General features: G+C 44.1%; 1 protein-coding gene across 2 annotated transcripts in view; it reads right to left on the bottom strand.

Moving 5' to 3' along the window:
• Positions 1 to 14,515, bottom strand: part of GJC2 (gap junction protein gamma 2) — an 83,337-nt gene that overhangs the window by 42,175 nt on the left and 26,647 nt on the right. Inside the window, exon 1 of one of the 2 annotated variants that reach the window (XM_060782682.2) lies at positions 7,548 to 7,813. The exons of the other annotated variant lie outside the window; for it this stretch is intronic. The gene's annotated coding sequence lies outside the window, so the exon portion shown is untranslated. Of the gene's footprint in view, positions 1 to 7,547; positions 7,814 to 14,515 lie in introns of those variants that run through there. 2 annotated transcript variants of the gene reach the window in all.

Consider the following 14,515-nt stretch of genomic DNA (forward strand, 5'->3'; position numbering starts at 1 on the left):
GTAATGAAGTAAGTAAGGTTCAATGCTATGGAATAATGGGAGTTGTCGTTTTACAAGGTCTTTAGGGCCCACCGCCAAGACATTGTACTTGGAGGATCATCATCCTCAGGCTACGTGGGATCACCTAAGTAAGTAGTGTAGAGTCATCCAGGAAGGTTTTATGGTATGCACGTCGGATACTCACAATCCAATGGAGAATATATACATACATATATGGGGATTTTATTGTACTATTTTGGCTGTTTGCAAGCTCTTCATTTGGAGACGAAACCACAGCCCATCACTCTCTATCGCTCATATTCTTTAGCTAAAGCCAGATTCCTCCAACTGTATCTGCACCGGATTGCCGCAGTTGGGTGGAATTCCAGCCTCAGCAAAACAAATAAAAAAATAAAATAAAGCAAATGTAATTAACTAAAAGGAGTTAAAAGTCATTGGAAAGAGTGAATAGGCAATAATCCGGACATGTCATCGCGGCTTCCACCAACAATGGGAGGGTCAGCTCCCGGGAGACGGCAACGGCGGCCTGCATTTCAATAGCTGGAACTAGGTGTAACTCAGCAATTCACATTATGAGTCAAACCCAAGCAATTTCGGCTTTGAGAAAGGCTCTGGCCATGCCGTGTCTGGACGGAGAGCAGGAAACGAACGGCCGGCTCCGAAATGCGCGACGTGGCCCTTTTGGTCAGTTTCTGCATTTTCCACCGGCAGCTGGGAAATGCGCTTCTTGGCCTTTGGAAAGGGCTCGTTAACACCAGAATGGAGTTGTTTTTGCCAGAAGGTGAGATCAACACAAATCAAGTTTTATGATCTGATGAGTCATCAGAAAACCCATTTGAGAACATTACATTTGACAGAAAGAAAATTGAAAGGCACCGATATAGGATGGGGGACACCTGGCTTGGAAACAGTACGTGTGAAATGGATGGAGGAGTCTTAGTAGAGCACAAAGAGTCAAGATAACGACTACCACATCAGCTCTAGATTATTAAATATGGTTTTCTGAGAGTGAGCAGAGGGCAACTACTGGATGGCATATGTTTTGTATCAGAGACTAGAGCTGATGTGGTCTATCTCTGTCTTGGATAGAGTTACAAGCTGGGTAGATGCGGGGAATGCCATGGATGGAGCGTACCTGGACTTCAGTAAGGCCTTCAACAAGGTCCTCCATGACCTTCTGGCAAGGAAACTACTCCAATGTGGGCTAGGCAAAACTACGGTGAGGTGGATCTGTAATTGGTTAAGCAGACGAACCTAGAGGGTGATTCTCCCCAATGCTTCCTCTTCATCCTGGAAAGAAGCCAATGGGATTTTGGCCTGCATCAACAGGAGTCTAATGTATAGATCCAGAGAAGTCATGCTACCCCTCTATTCTGTTTTAATTTAAAAACAGCAAGTAAAAAGCACTTTAAAGAAATAGGTAAATCCAATTAGGTAAGAAGATAAGCAGGAGCAAAAATAGTCCATAGTAAAGTTCAGCAAAGTCCATAAAAACAAAGTCCACACTTCTCTAATTCAGGAAACCAGGAAACATTAATCCAAGGCATGAGTAGGCATTCATACAATCCAAGAATCCAAACCATGAAACAAGAAATACTTAGACAAAAATCTTCCCAGCAAGGCTTCCATGAAACAAGGATGAGAACTACACTTGATTCTAAACAATGCTTCATCTGACTATATTTCCCATTATTGGAACTTTTATCCCCTTGTTAAGCTATCCCAAGCATTTTGAAATTGGTTTCGCTTTGATTGAGATTCCCTTATCTTTTTCTGTCGGATCCTGGCAGACCGCCGAAGCCACTGTTCGGTCTGCCTGCTTTGACTAATCTCCTGCCTCCTATCTATCTGCTCATCAAGTTTTGCAGCTGGGCCAGGTGCCCAGTTGTTTTCAAGACCCAAATCCTGGGAACTCTCTGGTAGCAATTCAGGGAGTAACCACCATCCCCATACCCTTCAGGAACATTCTCATGGGAAACTACACTTTGCACAGGGATCTCCTTGTCCTTCTCTGCATCAGTATCATTGACTAAACCATTGCCATCTTGAAATTCATTGGCATCACTTCCCACATCCATGGCACCCTGATCCTGAAACACAATCACAGGCTGAACTCCAGCACTGATAGTCTAATGGAGTCTGAGCTCTGAGCAGATCTGATGTGCTCTGTACCCCATCTCACCTCAAGAAACATAGAGAAACATACATATACAATACAGTATACAAAAATATTATATACAAACAAATTACTAGTAGGGGCTTGAGGAAGGTTGCTATTTCCAACATTTTGTGAGTCTACATTGCCATATAATCCAGTTCAAGGCAGATAATCTGGATTGTATATGGCAGTGTAGATGAGGTATATGCATTACAGGTCTATGTATTACAGGCAACCAATTGCTCTCTCTCTATATAAACCCTTTTTCCTAGTTCCAACAGACCTCACTACCTCTGAGGATGCTTGCCAGAGTGCAGGCGAAACGTCAGGACAGAATGCCTCTGGTCATACAGCCCGAAAAAACCTACAACAACCCAATAGCTCTCTTGTTTCTATATTTCCTGAAAAGTAGCATTTCCAAGTTCTAGATCCATGTAGGGCTATGGGTTTATTGATATTTGGCTCAATGTTAGGAAACTTGGGAGCTGTAGTTTTACACCCACCAGTTCAAAGTTTGCTTCCCTTTCCTTAATGGTGGATGAATGAGCTCCAATCAATGAAAGAGGGAAGGAAAGCCAATGCAGTGCCCAGGGGAAGTCATGCCCATCCCATGGATTAGTTTCCTCCTTTTATAGGAATACTCCCATCCACCTGAAAAATAACATCCCAATCATTTCCTCCCTCTTTCCCCTCCAAAAGGGTTTTGGAAGCCACGGCTCTTATGATTTAATACCAAATTGCCGGAGAACTAAAGAAACTTTAGTTCCACAGAATCATAGACTTCAGAGGGACCCCCAAAGATCATCAAGTCCAGCATGTCTCTACCTAGGGGTCGGGACCCCTGGGGGGTCATGAGGAGAGTGTCAGAGGGGTCACCAAAGACCATCAGAAAACACAGCATTTTCTGTTGGTCATGGGAGTTCTGTGTGCCAAAATTGGTTCAATTCCATCGTTTGTGGAGTTCAGAATGCTCTTTGATTGTAGGTGAACTATAAATCCCAGCAACTGCTACTCCCAAATGTCAAGGTCTATTTTCCCCGAAACTCCACCAGTGTTCATATTTGGGAATATTGAGACTTCGTGCCAAGTTTGGTCCTGATCCATTCTTGTTTGAGTCTACAGTGCTCTCTGGATGTAGGTGAACTACAACTCCAAAACTCAATGTCAATGCCCACCAGACCCTTCCAGTATTTTCTGTTGGTCATGGGAGTTCTGTGTGCCAAGATTGGTTCAATTCCATCGTTGGTGGAGTTCAGAATGCTCTTTGCTTGTAGGTGAACTATAAATACCAGCAACTACAAGTCCCAAATGTCAAGGTCTATTTTCCCCCAAACTTTACCAGTGTTCATATTTGGGGATATTGAGTATTCGTGCCAAATTTGGTCCAGATTCATCATTGTTTGAGCTCTCGGTGCTCTCTGGATGTAGATGATCTACAACTCCAAAACTCAAGGTCAATGCCCACCAGACCCTTCCAGTATTTTCTGTTGGTCATGGGAGTTCTGTGTGTCAAGATTGGTTCAATTCCATTGTTGGTGGAGATCAGAATGCTCTTTGTCGGTGAACTATAAATCCCAGCAACTACAACTCCCAAATGACAAAATCAATCCCCCCCCCCCAAACCTATCAGTAGTTAAATTTGGCTGTATCAGGTATATGTGCCAAATATGGTCCAGTGAATGAAAATACATCTTGCATATCAGATATTTACATTACGATTCATAACAGTAGCAAAATTACTGTTATGAAGTAGCAACTAAAGTAATGTTATGGTTGGGGGTCACCACAACATGAGGAACTGTATTAAGGGGTCACGGGCATTAGGAGGTTTGAGAATCATTGATCTACACTGTGGAATGAGTGCAATTTGAAACCACTTTAGCTGCCATGCAATCCTGGGAGTTGCAGTTTTCCAAGGTCTTAAGCCTTCTCTGCTGGTTCCTCACCAAACTACAAATTCTAAGGATTTCACAACATGAGGAACTGGATTAACGAGGAACTTGGAGACTAGGACGCGGAACAATGGCTTCAAACTACAAGAGAGGAGATTCCATCTGAACACGAGGAAGAACTTCCTGACTGTGAGAGCCGTTTAGCAGTGGAACTCTCTGCCCCGGAGTGTGGTGGAGGCTCCTTCTTTGGAAGCTTTTAAACAGAGGCTGGATGGCCATCTGTCAGGGGTGCTTTGAATGCAGTATTCCTGCTTCTTGGCAGAATAGGGTTGGACTGAATAGCCCATGAGGTCTCTTCCAACTCTTTGATTCTATGATTCTATGATTCTAAGGGGTCATGGCATTGGGAAGGTTGACAACCACTGATCTAGTCCAACCCCTGGCCACATAGGAATGTCCCACTAAAGCACTCTTGAATTGATGGTTGCATTTTCACTGTTGGATTCGTGGAATTTGAGACGACTTTTACTACCATGACTTAATACTATGGAATTCTAGGAGTTGTACTTTTGCAAAGTCCTTAGCCTACTCTACCCAAAAGTGTTGGTTCCTCACTAAACTACAACTCCCAAGAACTCATAGCCTTGATCCAAGGCAGCCAAGGTTTAGTCAAACTGCATTGATCCTACAGTGTGGAGACACCCCAGGATGGATGGCTTTTATTGCCCACAGGAGCCCTGGCTGACATCCTGCAATCCTTTTTTTTGCACAGCCTTGGCCCGTGTTGCAAATATTTATTTTGGCTCGCCCTCCGCAGAGGTCTCCCCCTCATCCAGCGCCAGAACAATGAGGTCTTTTCCTTTCCGCATTCCTCTGCCTCCGACGTCTTCCTAGCCAAAAGAACTTGCCTCGGAGCATTACAACGGATTCTTTCCAAATTAGGTCCCTCTGAATTCCTTTGGTGACAATCCTTTTGAAACTCAAAGGGGTCAAAAAGCAATACAAAAGTTTGGAAACCACCTAATTACATTTTCATAATGAGGCAAGACATATGGCTCTCTAGCAAAACTCTATAGGTTTGATGGAGACTCCAGGAAGGATGGATCCATTTCTTAGGACTCATTCCAACAAGACAATTTGCACGAACAGATGTTTACGTTATGTTTATGGGACCCAGTTCAGCTCTCTGTACTTATTCTGGTTTCAACCAAGCTTAAATGGACCTTAAATGATCAACCGATCAGGCCATACAAGTAGAACCAAACAAACAATATCAATAACAAGAGCATACAAAAACAAATATCACTAAATACAGGTAAATATTCCCTTAAGTTTGCGATGTTGTTTTCTGTTGACAAGCAAGCACTGCAGCACAAAAGCTGGCCGCTTTTGGCCACATCATTGGATTCTAATCTGCCTTCAAACAGTGTATATAAAGGGTTGCTGTAAGTGTTTTGGGCTGTCTGGCCATGTTCCAGAAGCATTCTCTCCTGATGTTTCACCTGCATCTATAGCAGGCATCTTCAGAGGTTGTGAGGTCTGTTGGAAACTCTGCAAATGGGTTTATAATAATGGAATAATGTCCAAGATGGGATAAACGTTCGAAGAGAAGCCACTGGAACATGGCTCTACAGCGCAGAAAACTAACAGCAACCCAATATTTCTGTGGGGCCTCTCGACCCAAAAAAACTTCAAAAAAAAGATAGAGATCAGAGTTCAAACCCTCATTCAGCCTGGAAACTTTTAAGATGTGCTTTGGCAAGTCACATGCCCTCAGCCTTGGAAGAAGACAATGCTGAACCTCTTCTGAACAAATATTGCCAAGAAACCCTTTAACAACATCTCTAGGTCCTGCAAGATGACACTTATGGGCAATGCCCACCTGAAGATGGCCATAAATCTGCGCTGGGCAATCTACAGATTTCTAGAGAGAACATATTAACCAAATAGGTGATTAATCAAATCCCCAAAAGTCAAGTCCTCGAGTGTGGTGGGCCAACTTGAAATACATTCTTGGGGAAAGTTTGGGCATATAAATGATGATAATCAGAGAAGCATATATTTTTGGAGTTGGAAGGGACGAGCAAGGCTATCTAGTCCAACCCTTTTCCATGTAGCAGTGGTTCCCACCCTCTTTTGAGCAGGGACCACTTTGACCAGAGACCACTTGATGAGGGACTACTTTGAGCAGGGACCACTTGTCCAGAGATCACCTGACCAGGAACCACTTGACCAAGGACCACTTTGACCAGGAACCATTTGACCACGGACCACTTGACCAAGGATCACTCTGACCAGGGACTACTTGACCAGGGACCACTTGACCTAGGACCACTTAACCAGGGACTACTTGACCAGGGACCACTTTGACCAGGAACCAATTTGACCAGGGACCACTTTGACCAGGAACCACTTTGACCAGGGACCACTTTGACCAGGGACCACTTTGACCAGGAAACACTTGACCAGGGACCCCTTGACCAGGGACCACTTGACCAAGGACCACTCTGACCAGGGGCCACTCTTCAACATTAGTACCAAAAGAGTTACAAATCAATTTTTGGTCAACTTCAGATTCAGTTTGGTTATTTGGTGTGCTGATTCAGAAAATTACATTGGATAGACCACATCTGTTCGAGTTTCTGATACAGAACATATGCCATCTAGTAGTCACCATCTGTTCATTTACAGAAGACCATATTTAATAATTTAGAGCTGATGTGGTAGTAGTAATCTTTTGTGGGCAGTCAGTCTCTCCCCTCCCAACATCCCCATTGCCTCGACACAATAAGAGGGTTTCGTGAGACCAAGTGCTCTCCTTGTTGTGTGGTGTCGGGCAACAGTGCAGCATCGGTGAAGCCACGGACCATATTTTTGTCCTTGTGGACCACTGGTGGTCCACAAACCACAGGTTGGGCACCATTGCCATACAGGAATACACAACTAAAGCAACTAAATACAACCTCTGTTTATAGGCAGCCAAAAGTTTGGGAAGGCAAAGGTTGTCCCCTGACATTAAGTCCAGTTGTGTCCAACTCTGAGGTGCGGTGCTCATCTCCATTTCTAAGCCAAAGAGCCGGCGTTGTCTGTAGACACCTCCAAAGTCATGTGGCTGGCATGACTACATGGAGCGCCGTGCAACTAAATACAACCTCTGTTTATAGACAGCCAAAAGTTTGGGAACTAAGGTCCAAATATACTATGTTTTGGGCTACACACTATGCAAGCGGTTTTGCACCTTTTCCCCAGAATCAATCAGAGAAAGGAAAGTCAGACTAAAACCTGAACATCCAATTTCTGTTCGCAATATCTGCACCCAAAAGCATTTTCCTTTTATATCCATGTCCTACCTACACCAAAGTAATTAAAGCTCAACATATTCCTACTGAAGAAGTGTGTCAATTCCAACCTCAGTTTCTCTGTTGCGGAAAAAAAACACAAGCAAAAGTTTGTTGCCGATGGACAACTCTATGAAACATATTTGATCCACCACTTACAATTGAGTTGGCCAACCCTTCATCATCTTCCATGGAGACCATCTCACAAAGGAGCCTTTCAACAGCCATGTGGCCTTGGACGTGGAGAATAGTAGGCACCAAAATATCTTTAGAATGTAGTAATGCTCCACGGCAAAGACAAGAAGAAATGCACGTTTTCAAACGATGGGCAGGTATCCATGTGGCTCAAATGACCAGAGCATGTCCATCCTAACGGTATATGGGACATGCAGCACATCTTTCCAATCCTGCTCTGGTCTTCTGTGTATTTTCAGGTAGGTTTCATCCAAGGACACGTGGAATAATTAAATTCCAAAAGCAAATTCTCCTGAATGGATGGTGGCAATTGTTTGTGATCCGTTGGTTCCGAACTTGAAGTTTCCCAAAGTTTTTGACTTCAGTTCCTTCTCACCATTTCCAATGAAAGTTGGAGTACTAAATAGCTGGAGGGTCAAAGTTTGGGATCTACTACAAGTCCATCAATCCACATCTGGAAACACAGCAGACAAGCATATCCTCCTTATCAAGCATCTTCATGGCTTTCCAACTCCAGAGAGAGGCAAAGTTGAGCAGCAATCTTGCAGAGCGCTCCAGTTTGACTCACAATTTGAGCTTGCATGCCTCTTTTGTCCACCACGTCCCATAGAAAATATTTTATGCTTCTGTTTCATGCCTCGACTGTGGAGAGAACAACCAATTGGGGTCAAGAGCGTACTTTATCTGCAGTCCACAATGGGCTCGTTGAAGGCTTAATCTTTGAAGGCCATGTGTTTCGGAGAAATGCTACATCAGAGACAAGGGGCGAGCAAAGAAAGTGGTCCTTCTTCTCTCCACGGCAGGGATGTGCCGACGATCACGGAGAAACTGAATCGCTCTGGCATAAGATGCCCATTGTATTTCCAGCCACAAAGACTTAACCCCAAAGTTGCTGTTTGAATGTTTTTGAGTGTAAGTTTGGGGCATCTCAAAATTGGGGAGACAACTAGGTTGCTGGCTCAGGATTATCCCAAGCGAAGAGGTTTCTAAAGCAAAACCTGAGAACTAGTTACAAAACCCCCTTGTATTTTTTATGTAGTCTACATTCTCCTTTCTTCCCAGATGCAAATGCACCAGGACTCACCTTCCACTCTGCTCTGCATCCAAATTTTGGATAGGGACATCTACACCAGCGTTTCTCAACCTGGGGGTCGGGACCCCTGAGGGGGTCGCAAGGGGGTGTCAGAAGGGTCACCAAAGACTATCAGAAAACAGTATTTCCTGTTGGTCATGGGGGTTCTGTGCGGGAAGTTTGGCTTAATTCTACCATTAGTGGGGTTCAGGAACATGAAAGGCACTGCAGACTACTTCAACCAGAGAAGTCAGCCATAGCAGAGCAAGCCTCCATGAGGGGTGCCCATAAAGGAGTTTTAGTGTATATTTTGTTTTTATACTTTTCCCAAGTTATTGTCGAAGGCTTTCAATGGCTGGAATCACTGGGTTGTTGTAGGTTTTTTTTGGGCTATATGGCCATGTTCTAGAGGCATTCTCTCCTGACGTTTCACATGCATCTATGGCAAGCATCCTCAAAGGTAGTGAGGTCTGTTGGAACTAGGAAAGTGGGTTTCCAGGGCTGGAGACAGCAACAGAAAAGCCCACTATATGGTTCAGATATGTGGATGACTCCTTCACCATTTGGAGCCATGGAGAAGAAAAACTCAACAGGTTCCTGGACCATCTGAACAGCATCCACCCAAACATCCAGTTCACCATGGGAAAAGAAAATGAAGGAAGACTGCCTTTTCTAGATGTCTTAGTCATCCACAAACCAGATCAACAATTGGGTCACACCATTTACAGAAAACCCACACACACAGATATCTAGATAAAAACTCCAACCATCACCCAAGTAAAAAAAGAAGCACCATTAAAGCCTTGGCAGACTGTGCAAAAAGAATCTGCGAAGCCCACCTCCTCCAAGATGGACTGAACCACCTCAACTGGGCTCTCCAGGCCAATGGAGACTCCACCTCAGACATCAGAAGAGCTGCAAGACAACCAAGAAGAAGCCACGAGAGTCAAGACAAAGACCCACCCAGAGGTGGATCCCTTGCCACACATAAAGGGAACTGCATAGGGAAGCTGATGAGGAAACACAACATACAAACTATCTACAGACCCACCAAGAAGATTCAACAAATGCTACGTTCAGCAAAGGACAAGAAGGATCCTCTCACCTCTGCAGGAGTCTACCATATACCATGCAGCTGTGGACAAGTCTACATAGGGACCACCAAACGCAGCAGCATTGCCCAAACACGAATCAAGGAACATGAAAGGCACTGCAGACTAATTCAACCAGAGAAGTCAGCCATAGCAGAGCACCTAATGAACCAACCTGGCCACAGCATATTATTTGAGAACACAGAAATGCTGGACCACTCTCACAACCACCATGTCAGGTTACACAGAGAAGACACTGAAATCCACAAGCATGTGGACAATTTCAACAGAAAGAAGGAAACCATGAAAATGAACAAAATCTGGCTACCAGTATTTAAAAACTCTAAAATTACAACAGCAAAACAGCAGAGAGGAAACGATCAGGGACAGCTAATCACCTCTCAACAAAAGATTGCCCCAGGCACTGCCAGGCCATCAAATGCTAATCAAGGTGGTCAGTTGAAACATTCACACCTAGCTCCAACAGACAAGAGTTCTTTGTCCCACCCTACTCATTCCATTTTCCTAGTTCCAACAGACCTCACTACCTCTGAGGATTCTTGTCATAGATGCAGGCGAAACGTCAGGAGAGAATGCCTCTAGAACATGGCCATATAGCCCGAAAAAACCTACAACAACCCATCTCTAAGATATTTCATTATATACAGCTATGGAAACACTTCTAATCCCAAGCAGTTTGGGTAAACGAGACTCAACTTGTACTATTTGTCAACGGCCAAGGCATTTCTAATGTCAAAGCAAAGGAAACCGAAGTCTGTACCATTTGAAATGGACATGGGTTAACTATGTCTTCCTGCAGGGAGCAAAGGAAATAACTCATCAGAACAGCAAGCGATCCCATTGTCCAAAACAGGGAGGCTCTGTCCACCAGGCTTTTTCTTTTGGACAGCAATCAGTTTTGAGAGCTGATTTGATTTAGGATATGGATTAGGGACACCCTGAGTGCATATTCTATACCAGGCATGGGCAAACTTGGGCCCTCCGGGTGTTTTGGACTTCAACTCCCACCATTCCTAACAGCCGGTAGGCTGTTAGGAATGGTGGGAGTTGAAGTCCAAAACACCCGGAGGGCCCAAGTTTGCCCATGCCTATTCTATACTGTACAATGAATACAGTTCGACACCAAACTACTATGTCTCAGGGCAATGGACTCCTGGGAGTTGTAGTTTCACAAGGCCTTAGACGTGACATGACCTCTAAAGTGGTGTCCAACTGCATTAATTCTATAGTGTAGTGGCACCCAAAGTATTTTATCTTCTCTGCCCAAGAGGGCTAGTTCCTCAACAAACTACAACTCCTAGGAGTCCATTGCACTGGGAAGTTAAAGTGGTGTTAAACTGTATTAATCTTCTTCTTAGGTGATCCCTCGTTGGCCAAGTAGGATAGTCTTCCAGGATCAGTGTTCTGGTGGGTCCGTAGATGACTGTGGAGCCCTGTTCTTGATCTTCACCTTCTCCAACAGTGAGGGCATCGGTTTCCAGGTGGAAGGCGGTCCCAGTTGGGGTTGGCTTGACGCGCCTTCCTCTTGGCACGTTTCTCTCTTTTGCCCTCCATTTGTGCCTCTTCAAATTCTACAGCACTGCTGGTCACAGCTGACCTCCAGCTAGAGTGCTCAAGGGCCAGGGCTTCCCAGTTCTCAATGTCTATGCCACAATTTTTGAGGTTGGCTTTGAGCCCATCTTTAAATCTCTTTTCCTGTCCTCCAACATTCTGTTTTCTGTTTTTGAGTTCAGAGCAGAGCAACTACTTTGGGAGATGGTGGTCGGGCATCCGGACAACGTGGCCAATCCAGCAAAGTTGATGGCGGAGGACCATCGCTTCAATGCTGGTGGTCTTTGCTTCTTCCAGCATGCTGACGTTTGTCCGCTTGTCTTCCCAAGAGATTTGCAAGATTTTCCGGAGGCAGCGCTGATGGAATCGTTCCAGGAGTTGCATGTGACGTCTGTAGACAGTCCATGTTTCACAGGCATATAGCAGGGTTGGGAGGACAATAGCTTTATGAACAAGCACCTTGGTCTCCCTACGGATGTCCCGGTCCTCAAACACTCTCTGCTTCATTCAGAAAAATGCTGCACTTGCAGAGCTCAGGCGGTGTTGTATTTCAGTGTCAATATTGACTTTGGTGGAGAGGTGGCTGCCAAGGGAGCGGAAATAGTCAACATTTTCTAATGTGACACCATTAAGCTGTATCTTTGGCACTGTATTAATACTACAATGTAGATGCACACCTAGTGATTGATACCTTCTCATCAGAACTTGGGAAAGTTACTTTTTGGGGCTTCAACTACCAGAATTCCCATTGGTCATGCTGGCTATGGGGAAAGCTGGTAGCTGTACTAAGTTTTCCAAACTCTGATTTCTAGGAAACCTAGATGATGACCCAACAAATCAGAAAGACAAAAGGCAGGGAATTCTATTTTATTTATTTTTTGCATTGCTTTCCAATGCCATAAAGTTCCACCCATCTCATTAAACACCCCTTCTGCTCAGCTGCTGTCATCGCCCTTGTTATGAGCCAATTCAGCCCTTTGCAACTTTTGATTTATTTCCAGCCTTCATGTCAATTGCCAAACATCTTCTCCATCTGCTCCTTGCGCAGCTTTGCTATTGAAGAAAAGAGGAAAGCACTCCATCTAGTGGTACTTTAAAAAGCATATTTGCGAAAGGACGGCACCGTTTGGCCCTGGTTTTGCTCTTCCTCCAAATTCTCCACTTCAAGAACCACACAAACCAGTAACCAGAACTATATATATATCCCTTATGGGCAAACCCAGGCCTGGGGCCAGATGCAGCCCCTTGGGCTCTTTTCTCAGGCCCTCCTCTCTCACACCATCTTATCCTTCCTTCTTTTCCCTCTTTCCTTTCTTCCTTCCTCCTTCCCTCCTTCCTTACCTCTTTCGGCGAATAATGTGTGCAGATTCCTGTAAGGCAGTGTTTCTCCTGAGGGGGTCGTGAAGGTTTGCCGGAGGGGTCGCCAAAGACCATCAGAAAACATAGTCTTTTCTGATGGTCATGGGGATTCCATGTGGGAAGTTTAAGCCAATTCTATCGTTGGTGGAGTTCAGAATGTTCTTTGATTGTAGTGAACTATAAATCCCAGCAACTACAATTCCCAAAAGTCAAGGTCTATTTTCTCCAGACTCCACCAGTGTTCACATTTGGGCATATTGAGTATTTGTGCCAAGTTTGGTCCAGATCCACCATTGCGTGAGTCCAAGGTGCTCGCTGAATATAGATGAACTACAACTCCCAAACTCGAGGTCAATGCTCACCAAATCCTTCCAGTATTTTCCGCTGGCCATGGCAGTTCTGTGCGGCAAATTAGGTTCAAAATGATCGCTGGTGGAGTTCAGAATGCTCTTTGATTACAGGTGAACTATACATCCCAGGAACTACATCTCCCAAATTAAATGAAAATACATCTTGCATATCTGATATTTACATTATGATTTATAACAGTAGGAAAATGACTGTTATGAAGTAGCAACAAAAACAATGTTATGGTTGGGGGTCACCACAACATGAAGGAATGCATTAAGGGGTCACAGCATTAGGAAGGTTGAGAACCACTGCTGTAAGGTGGCCTTTTGCAGTTGGCAGATGGTTATTATTATTATTATTATTATTATTATTATTATTATTATAAACACAACAAGATGAGTCCACAGCAAACAAGGTCACTCTGCTGGCTGTTGTATCAGATCACACGTTGGACACTTTCCAAGTGTCTAGGACTATGTGATGTATTGGCGAACAATGTGTGCAGATCTGAGTAGGATGACCTTTTGCAGCTGACAGATGGTAATTTTGTCAACACTAATTGTGTTTAAGTGCAGGCCAAGGTCTTTAGGCACTGCACCCAGTGTGCCAATCACCACTGGGACCACTTTTACTGGCTTGTGCCAGAGTCTTTGCAGTTCGATCTTTAAATCCTCATATCGTGTAAGTTTTTCCAGTTGCTTCTCGTCAATCCAGCTGTCTCCTGGGATTGCAACATCGACAATCCATACTTTGTTTTCCCCACAATTGTGAGGTCAGAAATTTTGTGCTCCAAAATTCTGTCAGTCTGAATTTGGAAGTCCCAGAGTAGTTTGACGTGTTCCTTTTCCGTACCTTTTTCAGCTTGTGATCCCACCAGTTCTTTGTCGCAGGCAGATGGTATTTGTGGCACAAGTTCCAATGGATCATCATCATCATCATCATCATCATCATCGAGTTGTGATACTTTGCCAAACTACAAATCTCAAGCTTTCATAGCCATGGCAGGTTTAGTACAATTCGCCATGGTTTAACACCCAGCTTAGCTTCCAAGATCAGGCAGGTTTTAGGGTTTGTTTTATGGTTGGTTGTCACTTCTCCAAAACGTGTACGTATTAAATACAAAGAACCATTCTGGCACTGTGAAAAATGCCCACAACATCTGCTTTCCACATCATCAGAGAGTTGTGATACTTTGCCAAACTACAAATCTCAGGCTTTCATAGCCATGGCAGGTTTAGTGCAATTCACCATGGTTTAACACCCAGGTTAGCTTCCAAGATCAGGCAGGTTTTAGGGTTTGTTGGCTGGTTGTCACTTCTCAAAAACGTGTACGTATTAAATACAAAGAACCATTCTGGCACTGTGAAAAATGCCCACAACATCTACTTTCCATTTATATATATATATATACAAAACATGGAGATAACAAATGGAATCGACAAACTTACTTGCCATTCTTGCAATGGCACACATGTGCTCAATGCAAA

This window comes from Anolis sagrei, chromosome 6 (genome assembly GCF_037176765.1).
Source record: "Anolis sagrei isolate rAnoSag1 chromosome 6, rAnoSag1.mat, whole genome shotgun sequence".
In the NCBI taxonomy this organism is placed as follows: domain Eukaryota; kingdom Metazoa; phylum Chordata; class Lepidosauria; order Squamata; family Dactyloidae; genus Anolis; species Anolis sagrei.